Consider the following 26,023-nt stretch of genomic DNA (forward strand, 5'->3'; position numbering starts at 1 on the left):
TCACTGCTTTTTTTCTGATCACTTGTTTTACACTGAACAAAAATATAAACACAACATGTAAAGTGTTGGTCCCATGTTTCATGAACTGAAATAGAAGATTCCAGGAATTTCATACGCACAAAAAGCTTATTTCTCTCAAATTGAGCACAAATTTGTTTACATCCCTGTTAGTGAGCATTTCTCCTTTGCCCAGATAATCCATCCACCTGACAGGTGTGGCATATCAAGAAGCTTTTAACAGCATGATCATTACATAGGTGCACTTTGTGCTGGGGACAATAAAAGGCCACTCTAAAATGTGCAGTTTTGTCACACAACAAAATGCCACAGATGTCTCAAGTTGAGTGAGCGTGCAATTCCTGACTGCAGGAATGTCCATCAGAGATGTTGTCAGAGAATTTAATGTTCATTTGTCTACCATAAGCCGAGAATTTGGCAGTTTGTCCAACCGGCCTCACAACCGCAGACCACGTGTAACCACGCCAGCCCAGGACCTCCACATCCGGCTTCTTCACCTGCGGGATCGACCAAGACCAGCCACCCGGACAGCTGATGAAACTGTGGGTTTGCACAACCAAAGACTTTATGCACAAACTGTCAGAAACCGTCTCAGGGAAGCTCATCTGCGTGGTCGTCGTCCTCACCAGGGTCTTGACCTGACTGCAGTTCGGTATCGTAACCGACTTCAGTGGGCAAATGCTCACCTTCAATGACCACTGGAGAAGTGTGCTCTTCAAGGATGAATACCGGTTTCAACTACCGGGCAGATGGCAGACAGCATGTAAGCGTCGTGTGGGCGAGCGGTTTGCTGATGTCAGCGTTGTGAACAGAGTGCCCAATGGTGGCAGTGGGGTTATGGTATGGGCAGGCATAAGCTACAGACAACAAACACAACTGCATTTTATCGATGGCAATTTGAATGCACAGAGATACCATGATGAGATCCTGTGGCCCATTGTCGTGCCATTCATCCGCCGCCATCACCTCATGTTTCAGCATGATAATGGATGGCCCCATGTCGCAAGGATCTGTGCACAATTCCTTAAAGCAACTTCGCACTGCCATTGAAAAGCAGTGGGACAACATTCCACAGGCCACAATCAACAGCCTGATCAACTCTATGCGAAGGAGATATATCGCGCTACACACCAGATACTGACAGGTTTTTTTTATCCACGCCCCTACTTTTAAGGTATCTGTGACCAATAGATGCTTATCTGTACTCCCAATCATGTGAAATTCATAGATTAGGGCCTAATAAATGTATTTCAATTGACTGATTTCCTTATATGAACTTCAACTCAGTAAAATCTTTGACATTTGCATGTTACGTTTATATTTGTGTTCAGTGTATTTTTAAAAGATTTGTTAACAAGGGATGAGTCTAACTTCTGCAAGTCTCCCATTGACTTCAATGTGCATTTCACGGTTTTAGTCTCTCGTGAGGCCAGTGCTTACACGAGGTTAGGTTGCGGGACCGAGGATACCATTAGGTCCATGTGTTATGGTAGAATCATGTCTTTCACTGCAGGTGAAAGGTTTTTATGTATCGGACACAATTGTTGCACGGCCAAATCACCCTCAAAAGAGGAAGAGAAAGTGAATGGGTCTTTACCTTTTCTCCTGCAGCTTCTCTGTGAGCTGAGCGAGTAGGGTACCCAATCACATCACAGAACATGTGGAGGCGTTTTGGTGAGTGAAACATGCCTGACAACTCATCCTGAATGTATTTCCGCTGCTCTGTTGATCGCTCCATACAAATGCTAGTGGGCGTGGCGTTTGGCCGCAGCAATATGGATGGGTAGTCAGGCTAGTGTGAAACAGGAGTTCCCTTGACTGTTGGTGTAGCTGGTGTCGCTGACTCCGTCACATCAGCTGTTCTTGTCCCTTGTTAGTAGCAACATGCAGGCATGACAGAGCATCAGAGCAGGCACAGCTCAAAGTATGTACAGGCGGCAGGTAACCTAGCGGTTAAGATAGTTGGGCCAGTAACCGAAAGCTCGCTGGTTCGAATCCCCGAGCTGGCAAGGTGAAAATCTGCCTTTCTGCCCTTGAGCAAGGCAGTTAAGCCCCAACAACAACTGCTCCCCGGGCGCCGATGACGTCGAACAAGGCAGCTCCCCGCACCTCTCTGATTCAGAGGGGTTGGGTTAAATGTGGAAGAGACATGCCGTTGAATGCATTCAGTTGTGCAACTGACTAAGTTGTATGTAAAGTATTTCAAAATTCTGCATAATGCACAAAATACCGGCAACTGACAAAATACAGGAAACACTTGAGTAAATGAGGGTTCTGGTGTGGGGTGCATTTTCCTGGCATGGTTTAGGTCCACTCAACCCCTTAGAGGGCAAGGTAAACGCCATTAAATACACAGCCATTCGGAGTGATCACCTTACCGATGGTAAATCATTTCTATGCTGATAAGTGTGGTCTCTTCCAGGATGACAATGCTCCCATCCACAGGGCACAAGTGGTCACTGAATGGTTTGATGAGGATGAAAATGATGTTAAACCATATGCCATTTGAACACTTATGGGAGATTCTGGAGTGGCGCCTGAGACAGTTTTCCACCATCAACAAAACACAAAATTATGGAATAAGACACTTGTAGTAGCATGATTATTATTATTATTCCAAGGCGCTTTGAAGCTGTTCCGGCGGTTTGTGGTGGTCCAACGCCCTATTAAGATGCTTTGTTGGTGTTTCTTTTATTTTCGCAGTTACCTGTACACCATAGCCTTGGCCTACTTCGAGATTTTTCTAGCTAGCACAGTGACTGAACATTATCAAGGAAAATAAAAAAGCACATAGCTGAAGTTGCTCTAAAAGGCCCAGTCCAGTCAAAAACTTGATTTTCCTGTGTTTTATATATATTTCCACAATAGGAGGTTGGAATAACTGTGAAATTGTGAAAATTATGATAATGCACTTCTAGCGTAAAAGCTGTTTGAAAAGACTGCCTGAAATTTCAGCCTGTTTTGGTGGGAAGAGGTTTTGACCTTCCATGGTGACATTACCGTAAATTAGTTAATAGACCAATAAGAAAGAGCATTACAAATCTCTCTGCCAATAACAGCTAATTTTCAGTTTTCCCCTACCCACTCAGACCACTCCCACAGTTCTAGCAAAATTCTTGCTCGAGAAATTGCCCTTTGCTAAGAAGCCTTTTTTTTAATTTATTTTTTACCATTGAAATAGAAAACAATGACAGTAAGGTACTTCATTGTTACCCAGAAATGATTTGATATGAGATAAAAACGGCTGCATTGGACCTTTAATAAACTATAATGAGAAGTGGCTGAACATAACATCTACCTTATGATACTGTATGTATGTATGTTTACATGTATAGAGAAACAGAAAGAAAGTTGGTAGCAGTAGCAAGGAGATCTGTTCTCCAAAATTAGCATTTCCCAAACTCGGTCCTCGGGACCGCACCGCAAGGGGTGCACGTTCTGGTTTTTGCCCTAACACTACACAGCTGATTCAAATTATAAAAGCTTGATGATAAATTGATTTTTTTTTATCAGCTGTGTAGTGCTATGGCAAAAAAAAAAAAACGTGCACCCCTTGCGGTCCCAAGGACAGAGTTTGGGAAACCCTGTCCTAAATTAAATCTATACTGCTCTCTGGTGGACAGATGTTTTAGAGCTTTTGTTTACGTGTAGACTTCCTTAATGTACACGCACAATACAAAACACAAATTCCTAAAATTATGACTACTCTTCTCAAAATCATACATACAGTGTAGGTTCATCAGGCCATCTAACAAAGCCTGTATATGGGGATATTTTAGTACAAAGGGGAATCAAAATGGAACAGAATAATAGAATAGAAAAGTACAAACTAAAAAAGAGTTTGGATCATCATCACTGTGTATCCTATATTCTCTATCTCACTCTCTCTCTCTCTCTCGACAAAAAGAATGAGAGCAGCAATGTGAAGTCAGAAAAAAAATAAATAATTATCTCCAAAAAGGAAGAAATCGAACATTCTAATAAGTACACTTCTTGTTCTTGGCTGGTGGCAGACAGTGGGCAATAGCGCAGGCGCATTAGTTGTCTGCTTCGTAACGGAGGCCTTGCTCAGTGTTGACGAGAAAACACAGCGTTGTCTATGGAGGCCCGAGAAGCACGTTGCTCGAAGGAAGGACTTGCAACCCAGTGAAGTGCATGCGTCATCCACTAGGAGAAACAACAAGGAACGCGAGGTAAACATCTAGCTAGCTTCTTTGTAAAGAAAATATGTATCGGGTATTTAAATGTATCTATATAATTTGAATGTAAAAGTAAAATTTAAAGGGTTTTGATGGCGGGAATAACGACGCTTCTGTGGATATGAAACTCGCACGCGTGCGGGACGGCTGTCTCGTCATAGTAACGTTAGCAAATATTCGCTAACTACAGCAAAATAATTTGTTTGGGGAAAAGTTGCTAAGCTCAAGTGAAGTGTTGTATCTAATTGCATTTATTATTTTATTTGCTGCATGTGCCAACTCTTTTTCAGATATGGAGAGTTTTCTGTGAAGTTAATGTTCTGTGTGTTCTCAAGCTGTGGTTACTTGCCGTAGGCTACAGCAGAGCAGGCCTACGAGGCCCCGGCAAAGTACATCTCTGATTGACAATGTCTGTATTGGCATCTGTCATCTATTTTATCCAATCATTCATTCGACTTCGGCCTGAGCTGCTATGAGGAACACGCGGAGACTACCTTTTCTTTTTACATTGGCGAATTATGGTTTTCACTGTTTAACACATAATTACGTTGACAGATTATAACAAATACATCCGTTAGATAAAGGTTTTGGAAGTTTATGAGGAAAGTGTTATTTGTAAAGGAAATAATTGTGCAGGCATTCTGACAACGTTGCACGGACGTTTTCATCCGCGAGCGAGCTGGAGTTAGATAATTTACTGTACAAAAATCGAATGTCATATTTTTGATAGCACGGGTTTTAATACGTCTATTGTAAAATCACTGTCAGTGCGCTGTATAATTTCATAAAATCAGTACAAATGTGGAGTTTCTGAGACTTTAAACAAGATCGGAAATCACTGCGCAACATTTGCGTCACTTTTGTCAGGCTTCTGTCACTGTCACTAGCTAGGTTTCCATCCAATTGCCTACAGATGTTCATGTGAATATACATATGGACTCGTTGCGGATAAAAGGCAGTGCTTGATGCACTACACAATGTACTTTTTCGCTTACATTTTCAGGTGCCGAATAAAAACATCTAAAATTCTACGTGTTTCCATTTTCAACTCCACGGATAGTTTTGTCACAAACAGTTGTCTTAAGTAGCAACTGTGTCTGCTCTGGTATTGGCACGTGTGCTCTAGCCAACAGCTCGCAGATACATACGTAAACATTTATGCACGCATGACTGTAAGTCGCTTTGGATAAAAGCGTCTGCTAAATGGCTTATTATTATTATTATTATTATTATTATTATTATATACAGTGCTGGTAGGCTAGTCTACATTTTTTTTTTTTTTACCTTTATTTAACCAGGTAAGCCAGTTGAGAACAAGTTCTCATTTACAACTGCGACCTGGCCAAGATAAAGCAAAGCAGTGCGATAAAAACAACAACACAGAGTTACATATGGGGTAAAACAAAACATAAAGTCAAAAATACAACAGAAAATATATATACAGTGTGTGCAAATGTAGCAAGTTATGGTGGTAAGGCAATAAATAGGCTATAGTGCAAAATAATTACAATTAGTATTAACACTGGAATGATAGATGTGCAAATAGAGATACTGGGGTGCAAATGAGCAAAATAAATAACAATATAGGGATGAGGTAGTTGGGTGGGCTAATTTCAGATGGGCTGTGTACAGGTGCAGTGATCGGTAATGTGCTCTGACAACTGATGCTTAAAGTTAGTGAGGGAGATAAGAGTCTCCAGCTTCAGAGATTTTTGCAATTCGTTCCAGTCATTGGCAGCAGAGAACTGGAAGGAATGGCGGCCAAAGGAGGTGTTGGCTTTGGGGATGACCAGTGAGATATACTTGCTGGAGCGCATACTACGGGTGGGTGTTGCTATGGTGACCAATGAGCTAAGATAAGGCAGGGATTTGCCTAGCAGTGATTTATAGATGGCCAGGAGCCAGTGGGTTTGACGACGAACATGTAATGAGGACCAGCCAACAAGAGCGTACAGGTCACAGTGGTGGGTAGTGTATGGGGCTTTGGAGACAAAATGGATGGCACTGTGATAGACTACATCCCATTTGCTGAGTAGAGTGTTGGAGGCTATTTTGTAAATGATATCGCCGAAGTCAAGGATCGGTAGGATAGTCAGTTTTACGAGGGCATGTTTGGCAGCATGAGTGAAGGAGGCTTTGTTGCGAAATAGGAAGCCGATTCTGGATTTAACTTTGGATTGGAGATTCTTAATGTGAGTCTGGAAGGAGAGTTTACAGTCTAACCAGACACCTAGGTATTTGTAGTTGTCCACATACTCTAGGTCAGACCCGTCGAGAGTAGTGATTCTAGTCGGGTGGGCGGGTGCCAGCAGCGTTCGATTGAAGAGCATGCATTTAGTTTTACTAGAGTTTAAGAGCAGTTGGAGGCTACGGAAGGAGTGTTGTATGGCATTGAAGCTCGTTTGGAGGTTTGTTAACACAGTGTCCAATGAAGGGCCAGATGTATACAAAATGGTGTCGTCTGCGTAGAAGTGGATCTGAGAGTCACCAGCAGCAAGAGCGACATCATTGATATACACAGAGAAAAGAGTCGGCCCAAGAATTGAACCCTGTGGCACCCCCATAGAGACTGCCATATGTCTAGACAACAGGCCCTCCGATTTGACACATTGAACTCTATCTGAGAAGTAGTTGGTGAACCAGGTGAGGCAGTCATTAGAGAAACCAAGGCTATTTAGTCTGCCAATAAGAATGCGGTGGTTGACAGAGTCGAAAGCCTTGGCCAGGTCGATGAAGACGGCTGCACAGTACTGTCTATTATGCCCCGCTCCATCCAACAGCGAAGTCGGCTCAAAACAAAAGTGACGTAATTAAGCACTTAGTAGGATTCTGTGTTTTCCAAAAGTGATAGCTTTTGATAAAAAATGCTTTATCTGCCAATAAAGTAGTTAGAAATTTAAACATTTTATTTTGTTCACTTGCTTCATAAACAGGTGTAGACTAAGAGTGAAATGCTTACTGACATTCCCTTCCCAACAATGGAGAGAGAAAAATAATAGAAAGATAATAACAGAAGGAATAAATAAACAATGAGTAACGATAAGTTGGCTATATACACTGAGTACTAGTACCGAGTCGATGTGCAGGGGTACGAGGCAATTGAGGTAGATGTGCACATGTAGGTACTGGGCCGTACGCACTACCCTCTGTTGTGTTGCCTGCAAACTTGATGATTGAATTGGAGGCGTGCATGGCCACGCAGTCATGGGTGAACAGGGAGTACAGGAGGGGGCTGAGCACGCACCCTTGTGGGGCCCCTGTGTTGAGGATCAGCGTAGAGGTGTTGTTTCCTACCTTCATCACCTGGGAGCGGCCCATCAGGAAGTCCAGGACCCAGTTGCACAGGGCGGGGTTCAGACCCAGGGCCCCGAGCTTAATGATGAGCTTGGAGGGTACTATGGTTTTGAAGGTTGAGCTATAGTCAATGAACCGCATTCTTACATAGGTATTCCTCTTGTCCAGATGGGATAAGGCAATGTGCATTGCGATGACGATTGCATCGTCTGTGGATCTTTTGGGGCGGTATGCAAATTGTAGTGGGTCTAGGGTGTCAGGTAAGGTGCAGGTGATGTGATATGATCCTTAACTAGCCTCTCAAAGCACTTCATGATGACAGAGGTGAGTGCTACGGGGCGATAGTCATTTACCTTAGTTCAGTTACCTTTGCTTTCTTGGGTACAGGAACAATGGTGGACATCTTGAAGCAAGTGGGGGCAGCAGACTGGGATAGAGAGAGATTGAATATGTCCGTAAACACTGCAGCCAGCTGGTCTGCGCATGCTCTGAGGACGCGGCTAGGAATGCCGTCTGGGCCGGCAGCCTCGCAAGGGTCAACACGCTTAAGTGTCTTACATCGGCCACGGAAAACGAGAGCCCACAGTCCTTGGGAGCGGGCCGCGTTGGTGACACTGTTTTATCCTCAAAGCAGGCGAAGAAGGCGTTTAGCTTGTCCGGGAGCAAGACGTCAGTGTCCTCAACGTGGCTGGTTTTCCCTTTGAAATGCGTGATTGTCTGTAGACCCTGCCAGATATGTCTCGTGTCTGAGCCGTTGAATTGCAACTACACTGTCTCTGTACTGACGTTTTGCCTGTTTCATTGCTTTACGGAGGGAATAACTACACTGTTTGTATTCTGCCATATTCCCAGTCACCTTGCCGTGGTTAGATGCGGTGATTCACACTTTCTGTTTTGTGCGAATGCTGCCGTCTATCCACGGCTTTTGGTTTGGGTAGGTTTTAAGTCATTTAGCAGACGCTCTTATCCAGAGCGACATACAGTTAGTGCATACATTATTTTTTTCATACCCCCTGTGGGAATCGAACCCACAACCCTATCAACTGAGCTACATCCCTGCCGGCCATTCCCTCCCCTACCCTGGACGACGCTGGGCCAATTGCGCGCCGCCCCATGGGTCTCCCGGTCGCGGCCGGCTACGACAGAGCCTGGATTCGAACCAGGATCTCTAGTGGCACAGCTAGCACTGCGATGCAGTGCCTTAGACCACTGCGCCACTCGGGAGACTCAGTCACAGTGGAAACAACTCCTATACACTTCCTGATGAACTCAGTCACCGTGTCTGTGTATACGTCAATTATATACTCAGAGGCAACCCGGAACATATCCCAGTCCGCATGATCAAAACAATCTTGAAGCGTGGATTCCGATTGGTCAGACCAGTGTTGAATAGACCTTAGCACGGGTACTTCCTGCTTGAGTTTCTGCCTATAGGAGCAGAATGATCTGATTTGTTGTGATCTGATTTCAGTCATGATCTGATTTGACAAAGATGGTGTTGGAGTCGTGCACAGCCACGCAGTCGTGGGTGAACAGGGAGTACAGGAGGGGACTAAGGATGCACCCCTGAGGGGCCCCTGTGTTGAAGGCCAGCATGGCGGATGTGTTGTTGCCTGCCCTCACCACCTGGGGGCGGGCCGTCAGGAAGTCCAGGATCCAGAATAACAGTCTCAGAAAGTCCAGGTGGGAGAGGGCAGTGTGGAGTGCAATAGAGATTGCGTCATCAGTTGGTGCGTCATCAGTTGGGGCGTTATGCGAATTCGGAGTGGGTCCTGGGTGCCTGGGATCATGGTGTTGATGTGAGCCTTGACCAGCCTTTCAAAGCATTTCATGGCTACAGATGTGAGTGCTACGGGGCGATAGTCAGGTAGACAGATTACCTTGGCGTTCTTGGGCACAGGGATTATGGTGTTCTCCTTGAAACATGTAGGTATTACAGACAGGGTCAGGGAGAGATTGAAAATGTAATTGAAGACACTTTGCAGCTGATCAGCACATGCTCGAAGTATGCGTTCTGGTAATCCATCTGGCCCCGCGGCCTTGTGAATGTTAACCTGTTTAAAGCTCTTATTGACATTGTTAAGGAGCACGAGATCACACAGTCGTCCGGAAGAGCTGGTGCTCTCATGCATTGTTCAGTGTTGCTTGCCTCGAAGCGAGCACAGAAGGCACTTAGCTCGTCTGGTAGGTTTGTGTCACTGGGCAGCTCGCGGCTGGGTTTCCCTTTGTAAACCGTGATAGTTTGCAAGCCCTGCTACATCCATCAAGCGTCAGAGCCGGTTTAGCTCTTAGTGCTGTATTGATGCTTTGCCTGTTGATGGCTCGTCAGAGGTCGTGGCGGGATTCTTATAAGTGTCCGGATTAGTGTCCCGCTCCTTGAAAGCGCCAGCTCTGGCCTTTAGCTCAGTGCGGATGTTGCCTGTAATCCAAAACTTCTTGGGAAATGTACGTACGGTCATTGTGGGGACGACGTTGTCGATGCACTTATTAATGAAGCCGGTGACTGATGTGGTAAACTCCTCAATGTTATTGGATGAATCCCGGAACATATTCCAGTCTGTGCTTGCGAAACAGTCCTGTAGCTTAGCATCCGCTTCATCGGACCACTTCTGTATTGAGCGCGTCACTGGTACTTCCTGTTTTGAGTTTTTGCTTGTAAGCAGGGACCAGGAGGAAAGAGTTATGGTCGGATTTGCCATAGGGAGGGCGAGGGAGAATCCTAGTAGGAGTTTCTGTGTGTGGAGTAAATGTTGTATCTTCTGTGACGATGCACCATGCTGCCTTGTTGACAACATGACCTGCGCAGATCACTGTTCGATTTGAGAAGGGCCCTCCTCCCTCACCGCTTTTGCCCATTTACATCATGCACCATAGACCGGTGCCCTGCGTCAGCATAATCGAATCCGCCCACTCATACAGCTAGAGCATCCGTGTGGCAAGATATTAGGCGATATCTAGGCTAATCAATGGAAGATGGAATTAAAATGACAGATGTAAAAGTTAAATGAGAAGGACAGGTTACAACACCAAGAGCCAACAGGTAGGCTGCTATTGAATATTCTGTATGGAGTTGTTGTTTGCTGTAGGACTCGGAAAGGGAGAAAGCGCACAGTTCAAGTTATGTAGTCTCAATTAGCCTTGTTAACGCTACACCCTGCTTTCATTTCTCCTTGAAATGATACAATGTGATGTGTGCTGGTGAGACAACAAGCTCCCCTGTAGTGACTCGCAGGTCTGTTTTAGTGGCCTGTTCATGTGGAGATTTGACTTAAAGCTGATCTTGTTTTTGATGTTCTACAGGTAGGTCTTGAATGTGTCCATGATGACCAAGACTCCTCCCAACAGAAGAGGGATCTATTTTAAGGTGGGAGCACAGCTGGAGGCTCGCGACAGCCTGAAGAACTGGTCAGTGTCAACTCTTTTAATCTGATAACTGTCTAACAGACCTGGTCCCGCTTTCCCAAAAGCATCTTAAGGTTAAGATCGTCTTAGAACCATAGTATCATGTGGTTATAACGATTAACTTATTAGCCTTGAGATGCTTTCGGGAAACCAGGCCTAGGTTTCTAATGTTCAGTTCCTGCCCATATCTACCACTAGAATATCTTGTCATGTGATCGCTCTCTCTCCACTGCTCAGGTGCCAGGCCAACATAGAGAAGATTGAATATGAGGACCAGAAGGTTCTGATCCACTACTGTCAGTGGAGCCACCGCTATGACGAGTGGTTTGGCTGGACCAGCCCCTACCTGAGACCCCTGGAGCGGATCCAGCTGAGGAGAGAGGGTCTGCAGGACAACCGGCCCGGGCCCGACAACCGGCCCAGGCCCACACCGGTGAGGGACGGAGACTAGAACTCACACTCAGTCGACTTTCTGCCCGACTACTTTGCAGACACCTGCTAGATCTCAAAACGCATGAATAAGTGTTTAACCTTCAGCTAACCACATCATATGTTATAGCATATCTGATGACCGACTGAACAGTCGATGACGCAACCATTGGTTGATGCAGTGCAACGCCTGTGCATCTAATCGGGCAGGAACTCAACCATAATGTTACCCTAGACGAGATCCAGCCATAAACGCAGAAGGCCTATGATTAAACTGATTAGACGACAACAACCACGTACAGAACGTATCATTACACCTCCTCAAAGTCCTGTTGAACTCAATGACAGTGAATCTCAGATTGGTGTTTATCAGTGATTAACTTTCCTCTACCTTGCAGGTGTTTCGGGTGAATGAGAAAGTCTTAGCCTGTTGGGTAGACTGTCGCTACTATCCTGCTAAGGTCCTGGAAGTCAAAAGAGATGGTGGGTACTACACTTCCACTGGACAGAATGAATTGTGTTCAATCATAAGTGCATGCCATTCTAGTTACATCAGGGGTTTTTCTGGATCAAAAAGAGGCTTAGGTGGTGGGCGTGGCTAGGGGCGTGGCAGGGGTGTGGCCCCCATCTTGGTGGGTTTTTTAATAGCATTTTTAAGTCAATTTCCTGCAATTCTCAGAATTTCTCCATGGAGCTGAGATACATTTTTGTAGGTTTAAAGTTAATTTCCTGCAATTCCACACATTTTGCCATTGAGCTGAGAGAACATTTTGCAGTTTTAAAGATAATTTCCTGCAATTCTATGCATTTTGCCATAGCTAATCCTGTGTTATTTTCCTTAAACTTAATAACAAAATCAATACTGTTCAATTAATTGTTTTTCAATTCCTCTCACTGTTTAGCTTTTCTTTTGGTGATTGTAAATTCTCAATGATTATATTATAAAAAAATATATAGCACCATTATCTTTTCTACATACTTTATATTTGGGTTTAGTCATTTAAGTTCACACTGAAAGCGTTTTTCCATCCTGAAAATTAAAAACAAATTTAATTTAATAAAAATATATTTTCTTTACAGTTTGGACTGTTCGGCCCACCCAAGGGTTTCTATGGCAGAAAAATCCCTGTACATTGGATAAATATTCTGACCTTGTCTGTTTTTTTTCTCTCTTTAGCTTCCTATACTGTGAAGTTTTTCGATGGAGTAGTCAAGACCGTTAAGCCAACCAAAGTAAAGCCATATAAGCTAGAGGTGAGAGCTCCATATGTCTGTTGGTTCACAGTAGTGTGAGAAGATGGTTGATCGGGTTACCTTAATGTTTTATGTGTGTCTTGTGTGATTTAGAATGTGAAGGCCAGGGAGAGAGACATAACTCAAACTGAGCAGAGCAATGGGAAAGATGAAGCCAAGGTGAACGGGAAAGCCGAGAGTGACAAATCCAAAAAAGGCTCTTCAGACCTGGCCGGATAGAGAGGGAAGGAGAGGAAGAAGAGAGTAGGAAAGATGAAGAGGAGAAAACGCTGAATGGCAACGTTGAGACCAGTGGACAGAATGGGAACCTGAACGGCGAGGAGGGGGAGACGGGGGCAGGAGAACGAGGCCAGGAAGGTGTTGGGGAACAGACTGAAGAGCCACAAGCCAAGGAAGATGGGCAGGTTGTCCAAACTAAAAGGGAAGATGGGCAGGTTGTCCAAACTAAAAGGGAAGATGGGCAGGTTGTCCAAACTAAAAGGGAAGATGGGCAGGTTGTCCAAACTAAAAGGGAAGATGGGCAGGTTGTCCAAACTAAAAGGGAAGATGGGCAGGTTGTCCAAACTAAAAGGGAAGATGGGCAGGTTGTCCAAACTAAAAGGGAAGATGGGCAGGTTGTCCAAACTGAAAGGGAAGATGGGCAGGTTGTCCAAACTAAAAGGGAAGATGGGCAGGTTGTCCAAACTAAAAGGGAAGATGGGCAGGTTGTCCAAACTAAAAGGGAAGATGGGCAGGTTGTCCAAACTAAAAGGGAAGATGGGCAGGTTGTCCAAACTAAAAGGGATGATGTGAATGTAGGTGGGGAGCGTGTGATGAGCAGGAACCAAAAGCAGGAGGAGAAAAAAGAGGATGTATCTGGACAGAGTTCCCAGGTGCCCAGGAGGAACCGCTACCGACCTTCTGAAGGTATGTAGGTTAGTGTAACGCCTCGATCACACCGATGGCGTCATTGCATTTTGGTACACCTGAAGTACATTCATTTCCAATGGAACACTGCGTTTGCCTTGCAGCATTGCGTTGCAGTGCGTTCTGTGTGGCGCATACGTTGGATCTATCGAACGTATGCGTCAAACTGTATGCCTAGACTGCTTGTCAGAAATGGTAGCAGAAGGTAAATGTTGAACTTTTGATGCTGCGTACCATTTTGCGCAATGACGCTGTCAATGTGATCGAGGCGTAAGGCTTTGACAGTGGAACAATAGAAAACAGCTGCAACTGCAGAATCATCAGATTGAAATGGAACGTGTCCCATGGCTGTGCTCATGTTCTAACAGGGGGGGAAAAAGATGGAAGCTTGGCTTCTGGCTTCGCTTGGTGAATTGAATCGTGGCTTAGAGCATGTTAGGACAGGTTCTGTAGCTTGATAGTTAAGTGGAAGAAGTCGAAGGGAAAAATGTCTCAGTCACACTGAACCTTCGCTTCTTTTTGTTTACAGAAAGTCAACGTGAACTGAGGAAAAGGAGGGCGTCTCTTGGACAGATGCCACCGCCAAAGAGGAAAAGGCCAGACACACGCAAAGGTCTGTAGATATATAGATATATATATTTATTTGATTAGTCACATGCACAGGGTCGCAGATGTATTTGCAGGATACAGTGAAATTCTTACGCTCCGAGCTCCGACAGTGCAGGTCAAAGAGAAGTGAATGGAACAATATATATACACTGCAAAAAAAAATAAAGGGAACACTTAAACAACACATCATAGATATGAAATAATCTTATGAAATACTTTTTTCTTTACATAGTTGAATGTGCTGACAACAAAATCACACAAAAATTATCAATGGTAATCAAATTTATCAAGCCATGGAGGTCTGGATTTGGAGTCACCTTCAAAATTAAAGTGGAAAACCACACTACAGGCTGATCCAACTCTGATGTAATGTCCTTAAAACAAGTCAAAATGAGGCTCAGTAGTGTGTGTGGCCTCCACGTGCCTGTATGACCTCCCTACAATGCCTGGGCATGCTCCTGATGAGGTGGCGGATGGTCTCTTGAGGGATCTCCTCCCAGACCTGGACTAAAGCATCCGCCAACTCCTGGACAGTCTGTGGTGCAACGTGGCGTTGGTGGATGGAGCAATGTCCCAGATGTGCTCAATTGAATTCAGGTCTGGGGAACGGGCGTGCCAGTCCATAGCATCAATGCCTTCCTCTTGCAGGAACTGCTGACACACTCCAGCCACATGAGGTCTAGCATTGTCTTGCATTAGGAGGAACCCAGGGCCAACCGCACCAGCATATGGTCTCACAAGGGGTCTGAGGATCTCATCTCGGTACCTAATGACAGTCAGGCAACCTCTGGCGAGCACATGGAGGGCTGTGCGGCCCCCCAAAGAAATGCCACCCCACACCATGACTGACCCACCGCCAAACCGGTCATGCTGGAGGATGTTGCAGGCAGCAGAACGTTCTCCACAGCGTCTCCAGACTCTGTCACATGTGCTCAGTGTGAACCTGCTTTCATCTGTGAAGAGCACAGAGCGTGAGTGGTGAATTTGCCAATCTTGGTGTTCTCTTGCAAATGCCAAACGTCCTGCACGGTGTTGGGCTGTAAGCACAACCCCCACCTGTGGACGTCGGGCCCTCATACCACCCTCATGGAGTCTGTTTCTGACCGTTTGAGCAGACACATGCACATTTGTGGCCTGCTGGAGGTCATTTTGCAGGGCTCTGGCAGTGCTCCTCCTGCTCCTCCTTGCACAAAGGCGAAGGTAGCAGTCCTGCTGCTGGGTTGTTGCCCTCCTACGGCTTCCTCCACGTCTCCTGATGTACTGGCCTGTCTCCTGGTAGCGCCTCCATGCTCTGGACACTACGCTGACAGACACAGCAAACCTTCTTGCCACAGCTCGCATTGATGTGCCATCCTGGATGAGCTGCACTACCTGAGCCACTTGTGTGGGTTGTAGACTCCGTCTCATGCTACCACTAGAGTGAAAGCACCGCCAGCATTCAAAAGTGACCAAAACATCAGCCAGGAAGCATAGGAACTGAGAAGTGGTCTGTGGTCACCACCTGCAGAACCACTCCTTTATTGGGGGTGTCTTGATAATTGCCTATAATTTCCGCCTGTTGTCTATTCCATTTGCACAACAGCATGTGAAATTTATTGTCAATCAGTGTTGCTTCCTAAGTGGACAGTTTGATTTCACAGAAGTGTGATTGACTTGGAGTTACATTGTGTTGTTTAAGTGTTCCCTTTATTTTTTTTAGCAGTGTATATACATATTTACAACTGTAACAATGATACATGTCCAATGGGGGGGTATAATTTCTGGGGTGGGGGGGCTTGCTGACTGTTAATGACATTGAAAGCTCTGTTTTTTCTTTGTTTATAACTCCTCCTCCTCTGCCTTCCCTCCTCCTCCTCCTCTGCCTTCCCTCCTCCTCCTCCTCTGCCTTCCCTCCTCCTCCTCTGCCTTCCCTCCTCCTCCTCTGCCTTCCCCTCCTCCTCCTCTGCCTTCCCTCCTCCTCCTCTGCCTTCCCCTCCTCCTCCTCTGCCTTCCCTCCTCCTCCTCTCTGCCTTCCCTCCTCCTCCTCCTCTGCCTTCCCTCCTCCTCCTCCTCTGCCTTCCCTCCTCCTCCTCTCTGCCTTCCCTCCTCCTCCTCTCTGCCTTCCCTCCTCCTCCCTCTCTGCCTTCCCTCCTCCTCCTCCTCTGCCTTCCCTCCTCCTCCTCTCTGCCTTCCCTCCTCCTCCTCCGCTGCCTTCCCTCCTCCTCCTCTATGCCTTCCCTCCTCCTCCTCTCTGCCTTCCCTCCTCCTCCTCTCTGCCTTCCCTTCTCCTCCTCCTCCTCTCTGCCTTCCCTCCTCCTCCTCCTCTCTGCCTTCCCTCCTCCTCCTCCTCCTCTCTGCCTTCCCTTCTCCTCCTCCTCTCTGCCTTCCCTTCTCCTCCTCCTCCTCTGCCTTCCCTTCTCCTCCTCCTCCTCTGCCTTCCCTTTCTCCTTCTCCTCTTCCTCCTCTCTGCCTTCCCTTCTCCTCCTCCTCCTCCTCTCTGCCTTCCCTTCTCCTCCTCCTCCTCTCTGCCTTCCCTTCTCTGCCTTCCCTTCTCCTCCTCCTCCTCTCTGCCTTCCCTCCTCCTCCTCTCTGCCTTCCCTTCTCCTCCTCCTCCTCTCTGCCTTCCCTTCTCCTCCTCCTCCTCTGCCTTCCCTTCTCCTCCTCCTCCTCCTCTGCCTTCCCTTCTCCTCCTCCTCCTCTGCCTTCCCTTCTCCTCCTCCTCCTCTCTGCCTTCCCTTCTCCTCCTCCTCCTCTCTGCCTTCCCTTCTCCTCCTCCTCCTCTCTGCCTTCCCTTCTCCTCCTCCTCCTCTCTGCCTTCCCTTCTACTTCTCCTCCTCTGCCTTCCCTTCTCCTTCTCCTCCTCCTCTGCCTTCCCTTCTCCTCCTCCTCCTCCTCCTCTGCCTTCCCTCCTCCTCCTCTGCCTTCCCTTCTCCTCCTCCTCCTCCTCTGCCTTCCCTTCTCCCCCTCCTCTCTGCCTTTCCTTCTCCAGACAGAAGCAACCGATCCCAGTCTCAGAAGCAGGTTGATTCAGATTCCGTCACAGCGTCCCAAGCATTAACCCCAGACCAGACAAGCACAGAGGCCAGCATCGAAGCCCAATCAGAGATGGGTAAATGAGATGGAGATGCTCATAAATCAAAGACAATAAGAGTTTTCTTAAATCTCCAGGTTTTCAGGAGACTTCATAAGCTGTCCTATCATCTGGATCTATTTGAATACTGAGTCCTGATGTTACATTGAGATGTGAGATAACACTTCTTCTGGAATCTGTCACCTCTGTGCCAAAAAAGCTACAGTTGATCTTTTGTATATCTCTATACAGAAGCAATACTGAAACGCCAAGTCCACCTGCCTACCACCCACAAGTACAGCAGAGAGCCATGTGAGCACGCGCGCGCACACACACACACACACACACACACACACACACAGTTCAATTTAATGACATGTTGTTCCTTGTATCTCTATCTTAGTGTATCGAGTCATCAAAAACCAGCCGCCCCCAATCCTCTCCATTGAACTGGACCACAACCCCTTCAAGTGCAAGGCTCCTGGCTGTCTGAAGTCCTTCCGGAAGGCCTCTCTCTTGCACTACCATGTCAAGTACTACCATGCAGACAGCGAGCACGCCTCTGTCCGCAGCATGCAGACCCGGGAATCAGAGAAGCAGGCTGGCTCCCAGGAGACGCCCAGGAGGAGACGCACCATGTCAGGCTCTATACGTGAGTAGTAGCACTCTGCCCCATGGATCAACAAACCTGAGCTACACCAAACCTCACTGTTACATTATTAACTGGACCAGTTGTTGTGTACAGCCTGTGCTGTATATCCATGCATGGACAATAAATCAATCAAATTTGAACTAAATCTCCTCTTCTGTGCACTGCTCCACTGTACTATAGACTCACCCCTGGATGACAGACAGGCTGCCAAAGGAGTTAACCGTCATCGTCGGAGATCACTGAGTGAGAGAAGGAAGGAGAACCAGCATACCAACAGCGGATCCCATGATGAAAGAGAATGGGGCGCCAGTGAAACAGGTGAGGGACATTTTACACACATTTCACCATCGTTCTTGACTGAGAATATCAACTTGGGTCTTGAAGTCCTTTTTACACTGAGTATACAAAACATTAAGAACACCTGCTCTTTCCATGACATAGACTGACCAGGTGAAGCTATGATCCCTTATTGATGTCACTTGATAAATACACTTCAATCAGTGTAGATGAAGGGGAAGAGACAGGTTAAATAAGTATTTTTAAGCCTTGAAACAATTGAGACATGGATTGTGTATGTGTGGCATTGAGGGTGAATGGACAAGACAAAAGATTGAAGTGCCTTTGAACGGGGTATGGTACTAGGTGCAAGGCGTACCGGTTTATGTCAAGAACTAACTTTTTAGAAACGATACGAAACCAGGCCAAGTATCACGATACTGAGTAGTATCGCGATACCACAGTGTGAAAAAATCAGTGGCATAGCATCCTGTTCGCCCCGTCCCCCAGACGCTTGTTCAAGTTTTCTAAACGTTCTCCAGAAACCTGTCACTGAAATTCACACTTCTACTCAAAACAACACATTGAATTTAACTTCACACTGTTCAGTGTATAATATAATACTGTATAGAATGGCTGTTTTGCTCATATTTGCAAAGGCCTACCTGTGCTTTGACAGGAGGAATGGGAGTAAGGAATATAAATGCATAATGACCTGCATGTCCTTGTGTCAGTAAGGGGAAAACACTGCATGAAACCATCTTTACTCTTCAGTTAACACACACACACCCCGCTTCCTCACACACTCTCGCTCTCTCTCCCTCACTCTCATAAACACACACACCACTCTCTCTCTCCCACAAACACACACACACACACACACACACACACACACTGCTCCCAACTTTGAAAACGTTAGGCACCAAACAGAATGTAAGGAGCAGCAGAAAGAGAGAGATGTTTGATTTGAGTTTAGTCTTCCATTAGGCCTACATGAATCCTACTTTTGAAGCACATCTCAAGAGTAGCAGACCCTTTTCCTTTCTTCCTGGGCCAATCAGATGTGCCTAAACCTACTGTCCAGTTACCAGGATGTTAGCTAGCTAGGTAACATGACTGAACTATGTTGTTTGTTATCAAACCAATAATTAGCGACCCGGGATTAGTTTAAAATGGCCTGTGACATGGTTTGTGAAATTATATAAAATGTGAATCCCAATAGAAAGAAGAAAAGTAATCTCTGGTAATATGGCTCATAGTTTTTTTTAACCGTTTTAAGCTAGAGACGAGCCGTTTTCTTTGCTGTAAAGCAAACCATGCCTGTCGCGAAGCGGTGCTCAATGTTCCCTCTCTGACACTGAGGCTACATGACCGTGAACTTGCAATGTCTACTCAGACTGGTCCGTGCTCTTGGTTATAACAGGCGATGAAATGATACAGTCTATCAACATTGCTGGCTTTACGCGCTGCTCCAATGTAACAAATGTACAAATCTAACAACAGAAGACTCATCAGGGTCTGGGTCTGCATCCCCGCTCTCCATCTTGGCTAAATTCTATTTAAAACAAACTGACGGAGGAATAGACGCACGAAGAGCGGACAGAGAGAAGCAGGTGAGTGAGGGCTGATTACAGCTGCCACACGTGATATGCACGTGAAAGTGAAGTGGATATTATTGGACCTGTGCATACAAGAGACTAGTGGCTGTTGCTTAAATTCAACTTCATTTAAAAACTAAACTGACTTTATAAACATTTTATAACAGGCGACAGCAGGTTCTTTAGATTGGTAGGGCTGAAAAAGTCTGTATCAAGAATGGTCCACCACCCAAAGGACATCCAGCCGACTTAACACAACTGTGGGAAGCATTGGGGTCAACATGGGCCAGCATCCCTGTGGAACGCTTTTGACATCTTGTACAGCCCATGCGCCGACGAATTGAGGCTGTTCCGAAGGCAAAAGGAGGGGGGTGCAACCCAATATGAAGGTGTTCCTAATGTTTTGTACACTCAGTGTATGTTGCTGCTTTGCTTTACTTAATCCAGGGGAAAAGATGAACGAGAAGACAGAAAGAGAAGACAGAAAGAGACTACCTCCTCGATAAACAGAAGAAGAGGTCCAAGTCAGGTAAGATGTTGTTTATTGACAGAATGAGTGTCTGTAGCTCTGCATCTCTGTCTGCCTTTATCAGTTGACAACACATCTTCAATGGAACCTGACAGTTTATTTGCCAAAGTCTATTCGTATGCATTTAGAAGGCAGCCCAAATTCGAACAAGGAAAAACTATTTTGAATGTAATGCTCAGTTAATGTTCCAGATTCTTCGTTATTCCACATTTGCTTTTTTTTGTCATTTAGCAGATGCTCTTATCCAGAGTGACTTACAGGAGTGAGTGCATACATTTTCATAGCTTTGAATGTTCTGATACCATTCTCAAACCTGCATGTGCTCCCCCCCCCCCCAGAGAATACAAATACTGAGGAGAACATGGGCATCTCCTTATTCAACACTCCTCAGTCCAATCCTAATTTGGCATCCAAATTCCCCAATCTCGCACAAACACAAGTTATTTTACGACTCAAGCCCAGAACACATCACAGACCAGGTGCAAGAGGACGGTGGGTACCAAGACCTTACATCGTCTTCATCTTCTCAATGCTCCTCCTTTTTTGGCTTTTGCTTAATTCAGGTTAGCTGTCAGTCATTCTCCTTCCTCTCCAGTCAGGCTTGTAATGGTATCTTCCATGTTTTAGGGCATTGGTGTGGTCTGTAATAATCAGCAAATGTAAACATCTTGTAATATGTCAATCTGCAAATACTTGGCATGTGTTTTTGGTCCAGTTTTTGCCTGCTCAAAAACAGAATTGTGTCGATTTCAACTAAACATCGTGTTCCCCTCGCCTCTCTGAATAGATGAGAGTGATTGGTCCACAGTCAGCACTGAGTGGAGTGATGAGGACATGGAGGCGGAGCTGCATGTTACCACTCCCGTGTCGGAACAGAATGTATCCATGGTGACCGAGGGCTCTGACGTAGTGCGGTGCATCTGTGAGGTGGAAGAGCAGAATGAATTCATGATTCAGGTGAGGCTCACCAAGAATGATGTTAGACACTGTAGAACCTTTTAACACACTGTTCTGTTGCTTTTTCATTTTTCAAGTTTGTAAGCCATTGAATACAGAATGACTTTATTTTTTACAATGATATGTGACGTGACCATGTCCTGTGCTCTCTCCTAGTGCGATGAGTGTCTGAATACGGCAGCATAGCACCTGCATGGGCCTCTTTGAGCACAATGTGCCTGCCATCTATAGCTGCTACAGCTGCAGAAATCCACCAGGTGAGGATAGTGTGAACACTAACATATATATGAGATCTCCCATGGGTTTCTGTTCTTTACCAGGGTATAAACCTGTATACTATCTGTTCCCTCAGCCCAGAGACCGAGCCAGCGCTACTGGTACGACAGGGATTGGCTGAGCAGTGGTCACATGTATGGCCTGTCTTGCCTGGATGAGAACTACTCCCACCAGAACAGGAAGAAGATAACAGCCACTCACCAGCTCCTGGGCGACGTGCATCACGTCTTTGATGTGCTCAACGGCCTGCAGCTTAAGATGAGCATCCTCCGGTGAGTACTACCAAAGTTACTGCAAATACTTCCTAAAAACGTAATGTTCCACAATTTGGGGTGTGACTGGTTCTTGGATGGTCTATCTTCAGTGAATGTGAATTCGCCCTCACCCCTCTCTCTGTCATTCTCTACAGGAAGCAGACACACTCTGATCTGAAGCTGTGGCGCCAGCCCTGGAAGCAGGAGGAGGAGCTGGGTAGGAGCTGTGGCGCCAGCCCTGGAAGCAGGAGGAGGAGCTGGGTAGGAGCTGTGGCGCCAGCCCTGGAAGCAGGAGGAGGAGCTGGGTAGGAGCTGTGGCACCAGCCCTGGAAGCAGGAGGAGGAGCTGGGTAGGAGCTGTGGCGCCAGCCCTGGAAGCAGGATGAGGAGCTGGGTAGGAGCTGTGGCGCCAGCCCTGGAAGCAGGAGGAGGAGCTGGGTAGGAGCTGTGGCGCCAGCCCTGGAAGCAGGAGGAGGAGCTGGGTAGGAGCTGTGGCGCCAGCCCTGGAAGCAGGAGGAGGAGCTGGGTAGGAGCTGTGGCGCCAGCCCTGGAAGCAGGAGGAGGAGCTGGGTAGGAGCTGTGGCGCCAGCCCTGGAAGCAGGAGGAGGAGCTGGGTAGGAGCTGTGGCGCCGCCCTGGAAGCAGGATGAGGAGCTGGGTAGGAGCTGTGGCACCAGCCCTGGAAGCAGGATGAGGAGCTGGGTAGGAGCTGTGGCGCCAGCCCTGGAAGCAGGAGGAGGAGCTGGGTAGGAGCTGTGGCGCCAGCCCTGGAAGCAGGAGGAGGAGCTGGGTAGGAGCTGTGGCGCCAGCCCTGGAAGCAGGAGGAGGAGGAGGAGCTGGGTAGGAGCTGTAGTATGTAGGAGGTGGGTGATGCGCTGAGTGCGACGTCAGTCTCCACCCCCTCTGAGCAGCCCAACAGGGTTCAGAAGACCTTCCAGGACTCGAAAGCTTCCTACATCAGCAGTGAGCACTGCTACCAGAAGCCGTGGGCGTACTACCCAGCGGCGGAGCAGAGGCTGGTGGTGGAGACACGGGGAGGCTCTGAGCTGGAGGACAGCCTGAGGAGCACAGAGGACCTGCTGGAGCTCGAGCAGCGCTACGGTGGCCAATTGCACCCAGACAGAGCCAAGCTCTACCCCAGCTCCCTGCTGCAGGACCGGGCCAAGATTCACCCCACTGCCTTACAACCAGACAAGGTCCGTACTCCTTCTGGAAGATGATTGTGTGTCAGTAGTGATATACCATTCATCATATCCACTATATGCATTAGAATTGGTGTAAATTGTGGTGAATAGACGCTAGCTGAAAACTGAAATAGCTGGATTTATGACAAATCATTTTCGATGTGACTTAGATGCCATGTTGTGTTCTGTTTCCAAGGTGTGGACCTGTATAAGAAGCCATGTTGTGTTCTGTTTCCAGGGTGTGGACCTGTATAAGAAGCCATGTTGTTCTGTTTCCAGGGTGTGGACCTGTATAAGATGCAGTATGTGGGGAGGGAGGTAGAGACTGAAGAGGGGAGCCCAGCACAGACATAAAGCCAGACCCAGACAAAGACAGTGTGCTGCATCAGCAGTGGCAGATCAACCTGTTGGATCACATTGAGGCCATGCAGAACCAAGTCACGCACAGGATGGACCTCATCGAGAAGGAGCTGGATGGTGAGACCTATACCACACACACTATTCCATAAATGGTCATCATTTAGCAGATGCTCTTATCCAGAGCGACTTACAGGAGTAATTAGGGTTAAGTTCCTTGCTCAAAGGCACATCAACAGATTTTTCACTTAGTTAGCTCTTGGATTCGAACCAGCAACCTTTCGGTTACTGGCCCAACGCTCTGCCTCCCATACCACTGTCATCAGACCCAACACTCTTAACAGCTAGGCTACCTGCCTCCCATACCACTGTCTGTTCCATACCACTGTCATCAGACCCTATGTGGCACAGAGATGATTCATTATAGAGATACATTTAAATGATCCAGTCGAAGGATTTTTACATGGATGTAAGTTTTATGGAAATCTTATTTATTCTTGCCATGTCTTCCTTGCTCTTTCTGTCTCTCCTCCTGCTCCTGATCCTCCTGTCCCTCCTGCTTCTCCTGCTCCTTCTCCTGTTCCTCCTGCTCCTTCTCCAGCTCCTCCTTCTCCTTTCCCTCCTGCTCCTCCTCCTCCTGCTTCCCCTTTTCCTCCTGCTCCTCCTCCTTCTCCTGCTCCTGCTTCCCCTCCTCCTCCTCCTCCTCATCCTCCTGCTCCTGCTTCCCCTGCGCCTCCTTCTGCTCCTCCTCCTCCTTCTCCTCCTCCTCCTGCTGCTCCTGCTCCTGCTTCCCCTGCGCCTCCTTCTCCTGCTACTCCTCCTCCTCCTTCTCCTGCTCCACCTCCTCCTATCCCTCTGCAGTGTTGGAGAGTTGGCTGGACTACACAGGGGAACTGGAACCTCCTGACCCGTTGACCCGGTTGCCTCAGCTCAAACACTGCATCAGACAGATGGTTACAGACCTGGACACTGTGCAGCAGATGTCCCTCTGCTTCTCCAACACATGAGTGCGCCACTGAGTTCAGCACTTCACCACAGAGACCTGGCTGGAGCAGGGCGTAGCAAGCAAGGCTACAGTACAAATTATGTGTGGGCAGGGTAGGGGAGTAACACATGTAATCCGATTACAAAAAAAATGTCATTAATCAGTTATTATACCAGCAAAACTATTGTAATCAGGTTACAGATACTTTTCAAAAACTACTTTACTTTTAAATTCAGAAAATATGTTTACGGGAAAAATACATTATCACACCTTTAAGTTTTCTTAATGACATTCAATTCAGCATTTAAAAAAGGCCCACGTTGAAGTTTGTTCCAACTGAGCAAGTCTGACCACATCACCACTATGATGACACACCAAATGATGACCACCAATCAGACACCACTATGATGACACACCAAATGATGACCACCAATCAGAGCACTATGATGACACACCAAATGCGTTTGATGGATCCTTTTTGTCTTCTGTCTGTTAAGGGGAAAGCATTCCAAAAGTAACTGAAAGTAATCAGATTGTTAATGAGTTTGGTTAACTGTAACGGATGACATTTTTGAAAGTAACCTACAGTCCCCAACCCTTTGTGTGGGTTACAGGGACAGAGACGTTAACAGGGGATTCCTGACTGAGACATCTGCTACTGCTGATGATTCAAGAATCAACAATCTGAAATGTCTGGCATCCTGCATTCCTGCCACAATGATGCAGGATGGATAGGACAACTTTTCTGAAATGCAAGAAAAATAAGAACAGAACACAACCATGTTCAGCACTTAGGTTTTTGATTGTAAGTTAACCCCTCCTAATAATGTAGTTCTTGCAATTAAATGTAAAACATGGTTAATACTTTTGTTTTTGCTAACAAAAAGAATCTATATCCAACTGTGCTTTTTGATTGGATGGCTTTGCTGAAAGGTTAAAACAAGGTTGAAATGTAAGCCAATAGGCTTTTTTTTCTACTGTTCTATTAACATTTGTTTAACATGATCAATGTTTGTTCAATGTAAGCACATAGGATTAGATGCATTTGTTTGCAAGTTTCAAATGCAGATTTTTTTTATTAGTGTTTCAATGAAATGCATTTAAAAGAATTGCTTAATAATGATGTGTTTTAAGATCATAAAAAATAAGGGTCACTTTATTTGGATAGCAGATGGAGCCAGCCCAGCATATGACCCCACAGTGTGGAGTCAGAAGGCACTGGAGTCCCATATGGCAGTGCCACCCAGATTTTTATATTGGAATTAAAGCGCAGACCTCTGCGTTTCCTTATACCATTTCAGGAATATTACTTTGGTTTCTTTCTATTGTGCATTTTCTTTATCTTTGCGTCTGACTTTCTTTTAACCCATTTCAGAATTATTTGTTTTCCCTTACTGTTTGTTTCAATGGTTAATCATATTTTTTTATTTCAGCTGTATGTTGGCATGCAGCGTCAGACTTATCAATGTATGTGTTTTTTTATTTATTCGATTTTGTCATATGAGAGGACTGAGATTTAGCTTTACCCAGGATCCAACACTGGAATTGTGCTATTTTTGTTTAAGAAATAATTATTTCAGATTTACATGCAAGAAAATAAACATTTTATTTATCTAAATTACCTATTGTCTGTACTTTGTGTTACTCTTGGAACATTATAATTCAGACTAGACGAGCAAGCATATGATATGCAAATTCACGATCTTACATTGCCTAGAATCAGTCTAGGGAAAGTAGCAAGGTTCAATAGCGGTGTTCATTTTTAGATACATTTTATTATAGACTGATTCAGATACA

At 46.1% G+C, this 26,023-nt stretch overlaps 1 pseudogene; it reads left to right on the plus strand.

Moving 5' to 3' along the window:
• The first annotated feature begins 4,104 nt into the window (after positions 1-4,104).
• On the plus strand, positions 4,105-25,031 carry LOC121546571 (annotated as a pseudogene).
• Positions 25,032-26,023: the final 992 nt, after the last annotated feature.

This window comes from Coregonus clupeaformis, chromosome 30 (assembly GCF_020615455.1).
Source record: "Coregonus clupeaformis isolate EN_2021a chromosome 30, ASM2061545v1, whole genome shotgun sequence".
NCBI lineage: Eukaryota > Metazoa > Chordata > Actinopteri > Salmoniformes > Salmonidae > Coregonus > Coregonus clupeaformis.